Source organism: Triticum aestivum, chromosome 2D (assembly GCF_018294505.1).
Source record: "Triticum aestivum cultivar Chinese Spring chromosome 2D, IWGSC CS RefSeq v2.1, whole genome shotgun sequence".
Lineage (NCBI taxonomy): Eukaryota > Viridiplantae > Streptophyta > Magnoliopsida > Poales > Poaceae > Triticum > Triticum aestivum.
The window spans coordinates 225,178,358-225,190,475 of NC_057799.1; positions in this window are offsets into that span (position 1 = coordinate 225,178,358).

A 12,118-nucleotide genomic window follows, 5' to 3' on the forward strand; every position below is an offset into this window, starting at 1 on the left:
CCCTGCCGCTTCCAGCTTCCTGATCTCCTCTGTGATGAACTCCTGCCTCTCTAGAGCCTGCTTTCTGCCTTCTGCTTGACGGGCCGTGCATGGGGGTAGACAGCTAGGTGGTGCTCAATCACCTCCCTGGGAACACCGGGGATGTCGGATGCTTGCCATGCAAACACGTCGACATTCGCCCGTAGGAAGGTGACGAGCGCGCCTTCCTATTTGCTGCAGAGGGTGGACCCTATGGTGAAGGCCCCTCCCGTGCCATCCTCCCTCGCGGACACCTTCTTGGTTTGCGGTGGCTCAGCTCTTTGTCTCTTGCTCTTGCCGGTAGAGCTCTCTGGCACGTCCTCGACGGCAGCACAACACTCCGAAGAGGTGCGCTTGCCGGAGTGGGTGCAAGAGGTCTTGTCGCTCTCCATCATCCTCGGATCAAAAGAGTTCCCCTCCAATGATTGTTGGGGAAGATCGTGGGCCGGCCTACACCATTCAAAACATTAATACCATAACCATCAAAACTGGACTTGTGTACGGCATCTTCGGATAATTACGATTCGGCAAGGGGCTTCGGCCTGGGCGTCACTTGGGGATGGTCTCGGTGTCTGAATCCAAGCCATCTGGGAGGGATAGTTTCCCCTTTTGGGTGCCACTGCCTCCGGGTCTTCAGAGGTCGCCCTCTTCTTCTTCTTCCCATTCGGGGAAAGGTTGCTATCAGCCTCATCCTCCTCTTCATCTTCATCTTCCTCGGAGGAATGGGTTTTGGTCTCTCCGGACACCGCGTCCGAAGTACCTTTGCAACGGAGGCCATCTCTGGCTTCCATGTTCTTCTTCCGGACCTTTTTCTCTGGCGCTTGATAGCGCGCCGGGACCAGCATCCTCATTAAGAGAGGATCTGCTGGGTTTTCGGGCCTTTTTTGTCCAGCTCTGTTTTACAGGATGGAATTCTTAGTGCACCCTTTCTTTTTGATTAATAGGCTATGTTATGTTCGGAAAAGTAGCACTTACTGGGGAGGCTGGGTGATTGCAGTCGAGACCGATGTCTTTGGACGTCTCTGGCCATGACTTTTGAGTCTCGAAAAGTAGCTTCCAGATCGCTTTATGCGTCCTACCGAAGAATCACTTCAAGATCCGTGGCCCTTCCGGATTGAACTCCCACATGCGGAGAGGCCGGTGTTGGAGGGGAAGGGACCGGCGGATGAGCATCACCTGGATCACATTTGTGAGGCTGGTATTCTTCTCTATGATATTTTTGATGCGCTTCTTCAGCATCAGCACCTCGTCGGATGATCCACAATCCGGACCCTTGTTGGTCTAGGATGCAAGCCACAGCGGGGGTCCGGATCTAAATACAAGGGTGGCCGCCCACTTGGTGCCACGGGTTCAGTGATGTAAAACCACTCCTGCTGCCATATCTTGACGGTATCCACAAAGGCCCCTTTGGGCCAGATAACTTTGGGAAGATTCCTTATCATGGCACTGCCACAATCCGTGTGTTGCCCGTCGACCAATTTCAGCTTCACATTGAAATTTTTGAGCCACAAGCCGAAGTGTGGAGGGATGCGGAGGAATGCCTCACACATGACGATGAACGCTGAGATGTGGAGGAAGGAATTCGGGGCCAGATCGTAAAAGTCCAGCCCATAATAGAACATGAGACCTCGGACGAAGGGGTATAGGGGTAAACCTAGTCCGCGGAGAAAGTGAGGGAGGAATACAGCCCTTTCACCGGGCTCTGGAGTGGGGATAATTTTCTCTTTGGCAGGGAGTCTATGTCTGATTTCCGCTGTCAAATACCTCGCCTCCCGAAGCTCCTTGATGTCCTTCTCCGTCACGGAGGAGGCCATCCACTTGCCTTGCGAGCTGGATCTGGACATGGCTGGAGTAGTTGGTGGCGAGGGGAAAGCTTGGCGCTTGGGCGTTGGAGCTCGGAGACGGAGGATCTGAGGAAGGAGAAAGGCGTAGGGGAAAAAGGTGGATCCTTATCCACTTATAAAGATGGCGAATATCAAGCGTCCCCCCACGAGCCTTAAAACTCGACTAGTGGCACCCCGGCTCAGAGAAAACCAGAATGCCCCGTATTCCAGCCCAGAGATCAAGGAGAAGTCTTCTGGAATACGGCACTGCTTAGCATAGAACAAACCAACTTTCTATTATTGCACGAATATGATTACAAGGTCTCCGATATTACAATGAATAACATCGGCACGGCGACACTACGCCATCCTCAGTTGCTCTATGCAAGCAGTAGAACAACTCGAAGCAGCGGAAAAACTTCTAGCAGCGGAACAACGACAACGGAGGTGAACTCCACTCCACAGGGACTCTGGCTGGAATGCTTATCCTAGCTTGCGAACACAGGAACAACACCAAACAAGCAAGCAATCCAGGCACGACCTGCAAACTGGCATGACACGCCAGGTCAGTGCATTGAATGTACTTGCAAGCTCACAATTAACCAGAAGCATTCAATACAAACAACAGCACGGCAATTACAGGTTAAGCAGGAATTATCACGAGCTCATTAGAAATAATAGGGCATCAACGAAATGAACATGATAAAACTGGAACAATATGAGCATGGCATGAGCATATAAATCTGACGACACTAGCATGCAACATGATGACACTTTATGCACTATTTTATTCTGCTCAGGTTACTTCGTAACCATCACATGCATCACTTACCATCCTCGGACATCATACGATCATCTCAGGATCAAATCAAGCTTGGTATAAACAATACCGTAGTAATCATTAAATGACCACAAGGAGCTTGATCTTTACCCATGATTCTCGCACAATATCACGAATATCCAACAACTCAGTATCCTCGATACCACGGTGATCATTCCGGCGAACACAACCATGACCAACTCTTGGTCTCAAACGGTGATCTTTACGGCGATCACAACCAACTTATCTCATCGTCGAACCGGGGTTGTCATTAATCAAGTTATTATTAATACTGTTGACTCACGGTGGGACCGACACGAACTGGGCCCTTATCCGCGGGCGCGGCTATCGATAGATTTAATATACACTCTGCAGAGGTTAGTACACTGTACCCACACTACGGAACCCATGGCCTCGCACTCCCATTCGGGTGGACCAACGGCGTTCCGACAAAACCGATCTACTGCCATGACACTCTCCCGGCCACTCCGACTCACTCCCCATTGGGCTACTCCTGGGTGGCCCCGCGTCTACCAAAGACACAACGACCACCGTCGTGGTCCGTCCCAAACAGGGACAAAAGCGCTTATCATCCAACCTACGGGCACACAAGGTTATGTCCGCCTACCTGGTCAGGGTAAGCATGCCCATAACCTTCCCTAGTTGGAGGCACCGGCAAGAGGCACGACAATAGACCCAGTTAGGACCTCCCGATAAGGTAAGCGTGGTTCCACTGGTCAGTTTCGATATGGTGGCACCATGACTCAGCCAACAGTTGTTCATGTTCAATTTAATCCGGTTAAACTTGAATGCAATATGCTGAGCCATGAAAAATTAACATGATGCATATGCAAAGCATGAGAATGATATCAACATAAGCACGGGATGCAACATAACTATCCACCATATCAACTATGAATAATCTCCAACTGAACATGTCATAATGACGAGCATAAATATTACAAGTGCAACACTACTCATAGCATAACATGACCACTAGCATCAACCATAAATATCATGCAAGAACATAACAACAATGCAAGCATTTAACCAACGGGGTGCAATGAAATATGTATAACAACGGTACTCAGGACAGATGGCAGTTATGCACCGAAGACCATCACCAACATCAACAGGTACTACTAGCAAGCATAAGCATATGAAAGGAATACTAGCAACTAGCAGGGCATGCTAACCTGGTGCATAACAGCATAGCAAGAAGGTAAGCACGAACCTAGAAGCATTACCGAAACAACAATAACCATACTTTAAACAAGCAAACATTTAATAAATATTCAAGTTGAAAACCATGGCTACTGCATGACTATCATGCAAGTGGGTATTGTGGCTTGCCTGGGGGTGAAGAAGGCACCGGGAAGAAATGCGGTGAAGCCGCGAAAAGATTTGCCAGAAATAGTTCTCTCTCGGAGGGGCTGTTTATGTGCAAGGGCAAAAAGGTCATTTTCATAGTGTCAAACCATAGTGAAAATTAAACCAACAGAATGGGCTCGACGAGACGAAGAAGTGGGCTTTGGAATCACCTCATTCGGTGTTACCGTTTAAAAGTTGTGAGGAGTCGAAGATCACGGACCTATTGGTGAAACTTTTTCAGCAAATAGGCCCCTGGTGGAAAAACTGAACGTGCCTTCGGGCCGAATACGTTTCTGAAAAGGGAAACGTATTTTCAGCCGCAGAAGAAGAGAATACGCTTTCCTGAAGGGTAAACGCATTTTGGATAAAAGAGGAAGGAAATACGCTTTCACATAGCGAAAACGCATTCCAAGAAAACGTTTCCACTTATCCGAGTGGATAAGGTGCTGGCTCACTTACGGGTGGGGTCCGATGGAGAGCGGGGGCCCGCCTGGCCAGCTGGCAAGGCGTCGTCTTCCTCCCTCTGTTCGCTCACGCGAGGAACAAAGGAGGAACGAGGCCAGGCAGGGGCGCTCAGGCGAGGGGGCCGGCTGGCTCCGGCCATCTCAGGCCGAGCTGAGGCCACCAGCGGGTGAGGGAGGCCATGGCGCACCCATTCAGAGGGTAAGGCGGCTCCGGGGAGGACTAGAGAGGAGGGGAGGTCGCGGCGACGGGAGGCGCCAGGAGCTTCGGGAGACGGGGTTCTCCGGTGGTGCGGGCACTCGGGCGATGAACGGAGGAGATGGGGAGGCTGGCGAAGGTGTGGGGATTGCTGTGGTGGAGACGGGAGAGGGGGAGGAGCTCTGGATGGACTCGGTCGGGGTGGTGGCCGAGAGCAACGACGACGGCCAAGCACCGAGAGGGGCGGCCAGAGGGCTTTCCGGCGAGGGGAAGAGGGTTGGGGCGAGCCGCGGGGATGAGGGGAAACTAGTGGACAGCTCTGGAGGAGAGGAGAGGGGCTAGGTTCGCTGGAACCGAGGAGGAACCGAGGTGGCCATGGCGATCTCCTGCGAAAAGAAGAGGGGGTCGAGGGCTCCGGTGGACTAGAGAGGCGAGGGAGGAGTGAATGAGCTGCAGGAGGTGTCGAGGGTCCTATATATAGGCCCAGGGAAGGCTCTGGAGCATCACTAGCGAGCTCGAGCAGTCCTCTAATGGAGGTCAGAGGCTGGGCATGGCATGGGCACTGCTCTTAGCGGCGCATTGATGGCGAACCACGATGAAGCAGTGACGCAGGGCAATGCAGTTGAGCACGGGCGAGCTCCAGGACACGAATGGAGGTCGAGACGAGGAGGAAGGAGACGAGAACAGTGGCCGGAACAAGCCAGAGCACGCGTACAGCCATGACGCAAGCGTGATCACCATGCGCACTGGCACAAGCGGCCCTCTTTGGCGTGGCCGACCATGTCCAGTAGATGGACCTTGGTGTCCTTAGTCCAATTGAAGAAATAAATCGGTCCAGGGGCAAAGAAGAGATTTGCACTTAGCTCCAAAAGTAAATCAGTAAGAAGGTGTTTGTAACTTGTTGTGGTTAAACCAGCTAGGTAACGTGGTAACTAGTTTGTCTGGCGATGATCACACACTAAGGTGATTTTGATCACCAAAAATCAGACTAAGAGGAGGAGTTTAGATGGTGGTTCTAGTAGAAAGTGCAATACTGGCCAGAATTGGGGATTTGGATGATGCACTCACATACTTGATCTCTGTGAGCTGAAGTTTGGCAGGGAGGGGTTATATTATGATATGAAGCTGATGTAAAGATTTCATGCCATTTGGAAATACCAAAGCGGCACTTGCTTCACAAAGCTTCATTCTGGACAGAAACTTGCAAAAATTCTAGAGGAATAATGGCTTGATGAACCATGCCCAAAATGGGTGGAGGTAAGCTATATGGATAATAGAAGGCCTAGAAAAATTGCAGCCATATTGGAGCAAGATAAAATATACTTGCTTCACAAACTGAAATTTTGGACAGAATCAAAGAATTGAAGATGAGCTCACATGGAGGCATGAAATGAGCTCTACTTTGGTGGAGGGCTATGATATGATGACATGAGGGATCATGCAAAATGGCAAATCATCTGGATATGCCTAGCTTGCACCTCCTTCACAAAGCTTCTTTCTGTATAGAAACTTTGGAAAATCATAATTAAATAATTACTAGGCAAATGAGGTTGCATTTTGGCATGTGGCAATGATATGGACAGGAAATGGTGTCCAAGGAGTTTGAGGTCAATTGGGAAAAGTAAAATAGCACTTGCTTCACAATGTGCCATTTAGGCATAATAGGAAATGAATTATTTGAGCATGATGATAAACATGACAAATGAAATATTTTGTCATATTTGAGAAAGATATGACCCAAACAATTTATGAGAATTATTTTGGAATTTTAGGAGTGATGGAAATAAAGGTTGCTTCACAACCTAGGGCAACTTGAGTTATTCCTTTAATAGAAAAGGAATATTCTCAATGAAAAGAATATTGGGATTTGGGCTAGGATGAAAATGACAGGGTCTCGGGAAGGGTTTGGGAATGACACGCCACTCTGGAAACAAAGAAGAGGGCATCTTCTTCAGTTTCCAGACCACATAGCCACGGAAAAAGGAAATCTCGGGCAAAAACCTCAGAAAAACAAAAGAAAAAGAAAGGGCAAAAAATCATGTTGTTACAAACCTTACCCCCTTAAAGAAATCTCGTCCTCAAGATTTGGTTGCTTAGGGAACAAGTATGAAGATACTGACTTAAGGAAACCGTTTCCAACTCGGGTATCCTTTTTGTTATTTTTGTTCCCACTAAATTTTTATCTGACTAGCCCTGGGGTGGTTTGCTTTAATATATCCATATTCTGACTGATCTTACCTTGCTTGTTCATGCTTATATAGGCTCCAGTTTCTTTTTAGATCTGCTGACTTAACTGACTGTGATGGATTCTCACGATTGAAATATATGTCGGTCTCACAAATCCAAGAGTGATTTCCGCTGGGTGTGTCATCCGGCACTGACAATCTTTCATGAAGTGGTGATCAGATTTTTCTAGTGGACACCCAAGCTCTAACTCCTTGCATTGGGTTTCTCCACTAAATGCAGGTCCTTCGGGTTCCAAACAGTGAGTTGGGTCATAAACACTTTCCTGACAGATTCTGGCTTATCGCGCAAGTTTCTAAATCATCTTAACTGGTTCCACTGCCTTGAGTATCGGATCCGTACCAAATATTTGATTGTCGCCTGTCGTGGCTAGCATAAGAGTTTGACCTGTAGGATAATATCTGCAGACTTGACTGACGGTGGTTCTGCACCACGCGGGTCTTGCAACAATTTTCATACCCACATCACTGGTCTTGCTCCTTCATTATCGTTTTCTTGGTCTGGATCCTTGGCTGAAAGAGCTGTGTCATATTGCTTCTTTGTATCACCATAGGTACGGTCGGCACAATTTTTCGGCAATCGTAGCCTATCCTCATTTTTCTGACAAGGTACCCCATTTAAATGGCAGTTTCAACTCCCCTCAAGTTCTGACTGATTCTTGCTTCTGACCAAAATGTTGCGGATCTGATTCTTGGGATTCATTGCCATATGTTGTCAATTCACAGCGTACTACCTTGTACCAATGTCTTACTGAGGAAGATTGGCTGGCTTGTGCTCGAAACTTCCATCGGACAACTTGCTGAAGAAGACTGGGTATCGTGCTTCATAAGCTTACCCCCTTAAAGACTTTGCTGGGGAAAGACTCAGTACCTTATGCCAGAAGCTTTTGCGGTTGCTTACTGAAGAAGGCAGAGTACCTTGTACGGGAAATCATCCATGTATCATACTGAGGAAGATAGATGAATCTTGCCTGGGAAGCTTCTCGGGTATCTTGCGAGGGAAGATTGGGTTACTTATACCAGAAACTTCTTATTGTGATGTGCGGACTCATTTCCACATTTATAACCATCTTAATATTTTTGCTATTGATTTCTTGTATGAAACGGGGTTTTGTAGGACTGTCCTCCTTTCTGAGTACATGCCATATTTTTGCTTGCTTCCAGGTACATCGGGTTCCAAAATCATCCTCAACGAAAAATTAAACTTGTATCTGAGCCATACCTTTGATAATATTTTGTCAACCTTGGACACCATTTATCTTCTTGCTGATTTGATCATTTCTGCTATGAGGAGTGCATGTTAATGCAAACTTTATACTGACATTCCATCCAGGATTTCTTTTGTATTCAGACGAGCTATTTCCAATTTCACTGCAGTCTGCTGACAATTCCATTCTGTTTAGCTGAGTTTCCAAATATATGCATTTCTTGCTGACTCTTCGGGTTCGGTGTTGGCTGACGACCAACTTTAATAGGGGAAAAAAATTTAACACCGAAGGCCCAAAGAAAGAAACAAAAGAAACGACTAAAACAAAAGCACACAAGTATACTACTAATTTAAGTAATCAAGCAATCATCACATATTACTGCTACTCACACCATAATATGCATGCACACCTAAGCACCCAAATCGCGCAGAAACTCTGGTATTACGGTCTAATATGCTGTGGCGGTGTGCACGAAAATTATATCCATGTGTGGAAGGAGTTGGCGTAACCGAAGCAACACCAAGCACTGGCTGAATAGTGGTTGGATCTGGATGGATACACAGGTGAGAACGGATTTGACGATCAAGTGGCGAGACACAAAAGTCACGACCACCTCATCATCAAGCGTACGAAGGGAGTCGTAGCCGTCCGAAGAATGAAATGACATGGCAAGATAACAGTGGAAGACTGGGTTTATTGGCATTGCCCTTTTCTGATAAAAAAGATCAGCAGGGGTTGCCAAGGGGACGAGATGGAGGGCATGAATGATGATGTGGTCGCATCACACCGAGGAGCAGGCATGCTAAGAAAGATGGTGCAGGCGGTGGACCGAAAACAATGCCACCTACACTCACAAGATTAACCATCAGTGACAAAATAACAATCTATATGCATGCTATGCGACAAACAAATGCAACAATCAAGTGCAAAAAACCAACTGGGGTCCATACTACCGCTTTCTAACGTTCACGCGGGCTAGGGCATCCTACAGCCAGACCTGCTCTGATACCAAGCCTGTGGCACCCCGGCTCAGAGAAAACCGGAATGCGCCGTATTCCAGCCCAGAGATCGAGGAGAAGTCTTCTGGAATACGGCACTTCTTAGCATAGAACAAACCAGCTTTCTATTATAACATGAAGATGATTACAAGGTCTCCGATATTACAATGAATAACTTCGGCACGGCGACACTACGCCATCCTCAGTTGCTCTATGCAAGCAGTAGAACAACTCGAAGAAGCGGAAAAACTTCTAGCAGCGGAACAACGACAACGGTGGTGAACTCCACTCCACAGGGACTCTGTCTAGAATGCTTATCCTAGCTTGCGAACACAGGAACAACACCAAACAAGCAAGCAATTCAGGCACGACCTGCAAACTGGCATGACACGCCAGGTCAGTGCATTGAATGTACTTGCTAGCTCACAATTAACCAGAAGCATTCAAGACAAACAACAACATGGCAATTACAGGTTAAGCAGGAATTATCACGAGCTCATTAGAAATAACAGGGCATCAACGATATGGACATGATACAACTGGAACAATATGAGCCTAGCATGAGCATATAAATCTGACGACACTAGCATGCAACATGATGACACTTTATGCACTATTTTATTCTGCTCGGGTTACTTCGTAACCATCACATGCATCACTTACCACCCTTGGACATCATACGATCATCTCAGGATCAAATCAAGCTTGGTACAAACAATACCGTAGTAATCATTAAATGACCACAAGGAGCTTGATCTTTACCCATGATTCTCGCACAATATCACGAATATCCAACAACTCGGTATCCTCGATATCACGGTGATCATTCCGGCGAACACAACCATGACCAACACTTGGTCTCAAACGGTGATCTTTACGGCGATCACAACCAACTTATCTCATCGTCGAACCGGCGTTGTCATTAATCAAGTTATTATTAATACTGTTGACTCACGGTGGGACCGACACGAACTGGGCCCTTATCCGCGGGCGCGGCTATCGATAGATTTAATATACACTCTGCAGAGGTTAGTACACTGTACCCACTCTACGGAACCCATGGCCTCGCACTCCCATTTGGGTGGACCAACGGCGTTCCGACAAAACCGATCTACTGCCATGACACTCTCCCGGCCACTCCGACTCACTCCCCATTGGGCTAGTCCTGGGTGGCCCCGTGTCTACCAAAGACACAACGACCACCGTCGTGGTCCGTCCCAAACAGGGACAAAAGAGCTTATCATCCAACCTACGGGCACACAAGGTTATGTCCGCCTACCTGATCGGGGTAAGCACGCCCATAACCTTCCCTAGTTGGAGGCACCGGCAAGAGGCACGACAATAGACCCAGTTAGGACCTCCCCATAAGGTAAGCGTGGTTGCACTGGTCAGTTTCGATATGGTGGCACCATGACTCAGCCAACAGTTTTTCAAGTTCAATTTAATCAGGTTAAACTTGAATGCAATATGCTGAGCCATGATAAAATAACATGATGCATATACAAAGGATGAGAATGATTTCCACATAAGCACGGGAAGCAACATAACTATCCACCATATCAACTATGAATAATCTCCAACTGAACATGTCATAATGATGAGCATAAATATTACAAGTGCAACACTACTCATAGCATAACATGATCACTAGCATCAACCATAAATATCATGCAAGAACATAACAACAATGCAAGCATTTAAGCAACGGGGTGCAATGCAATATGTATAACAACGGTACTCAGGACAGACGGCAGTTATGCACCGAAGACCATCACCACCATCAACAGGTACTACTAGCAAGCATAAGCATATGAAAGGAATACTAGCAATTAGCAGGGCTTGCAAACCAGGTGCATAACAACATAGCAAGAAGGTAAGCACCAACCAAGAAGCATTACCGAAACAACGATAACCATATTTTAAACAAGCAAACATTTAATAAATATTCAAGTTGAAAACCATGGCTACTGCATAACTATCATGCAAGTGGGTATTGTGGCTTGCCTGGGGGTGAAGAAGGCACCGGGAAGAAATGCGGTGAAGCCGTGAAAAGATTTGCCAGAAATAGTTCTCTCTCGGAGGGGCTGTTTACGTGCAAGGGCAAAAAGGTCATTTTCACAGTGTCAACCATAGTGAAAATGAAACCAACAGAATGGGCTTGACGAGACGAAGAAGTGGGCTTTGGAATCACCTAATTCGGTGTTACGGTTGAAAAGTTGTGAGGAGTTGAAGATCAGGGACCTATTGGTGAAACTTTTTCAGCAAACAGGCCCCTGGTGGAAAAACTGAACGTGCCTTCGGGCCGAATACGTTTTCTGAAAAGGGAAACATATCAGCCGTAGAAGAAGAGAATACGCTTTCCTGAAGGGAAAACACGTTTTGAATAAAAGAGGAAGGAAATACGCTTTCACGTAGCGAAAACGTATTCCGAGAAAATGTTTCCACTTATCCGAGTGGATAAGGTGCTGGCTCACTTACGGGTGGGGTCCGATGGAGAGGGGGGCCTGCCTGGCCAGCTGGAAAGGCGTCGTCTTCCTCCCTCTATTCGCTCACGCGAGGAACAGAGGAGGAACCAGGCCAGGCAGGGGCGCTCAGGCGAGGGGGCCGGCCGGCTCCGGCCATCTCAGGCCGAGCCGAGGCCACCAGCGGGTGAGGGAGGCCATGGCGCACCCGTTCAGAGGGTAAGGCGGCTCCGGGGAGGACTGGAGAGGAGGGGAGGTCGGGGCGACGGGAGGCGCCAGGAGCTTCGGGAGATGGGGCTCTCCGGTGGTGCGGGCACTCTGGCGACGAACGGAGGAGATGGGGAGGCTGGTGGAGGTGTGGGGAGTGCCGTGGTGGAGACGGGAGAGGGGGAGGAGCTCCGGATGGACTCGGTCGGGGTGGTGGCCGAGAGCAACGGCGACGGCCAAGCACCGGGAGGCGCGGCCAGAGGGCTTTCCGGCGAGGGGAAAACGGTTGGGGCGAGCCGCGGGGATGA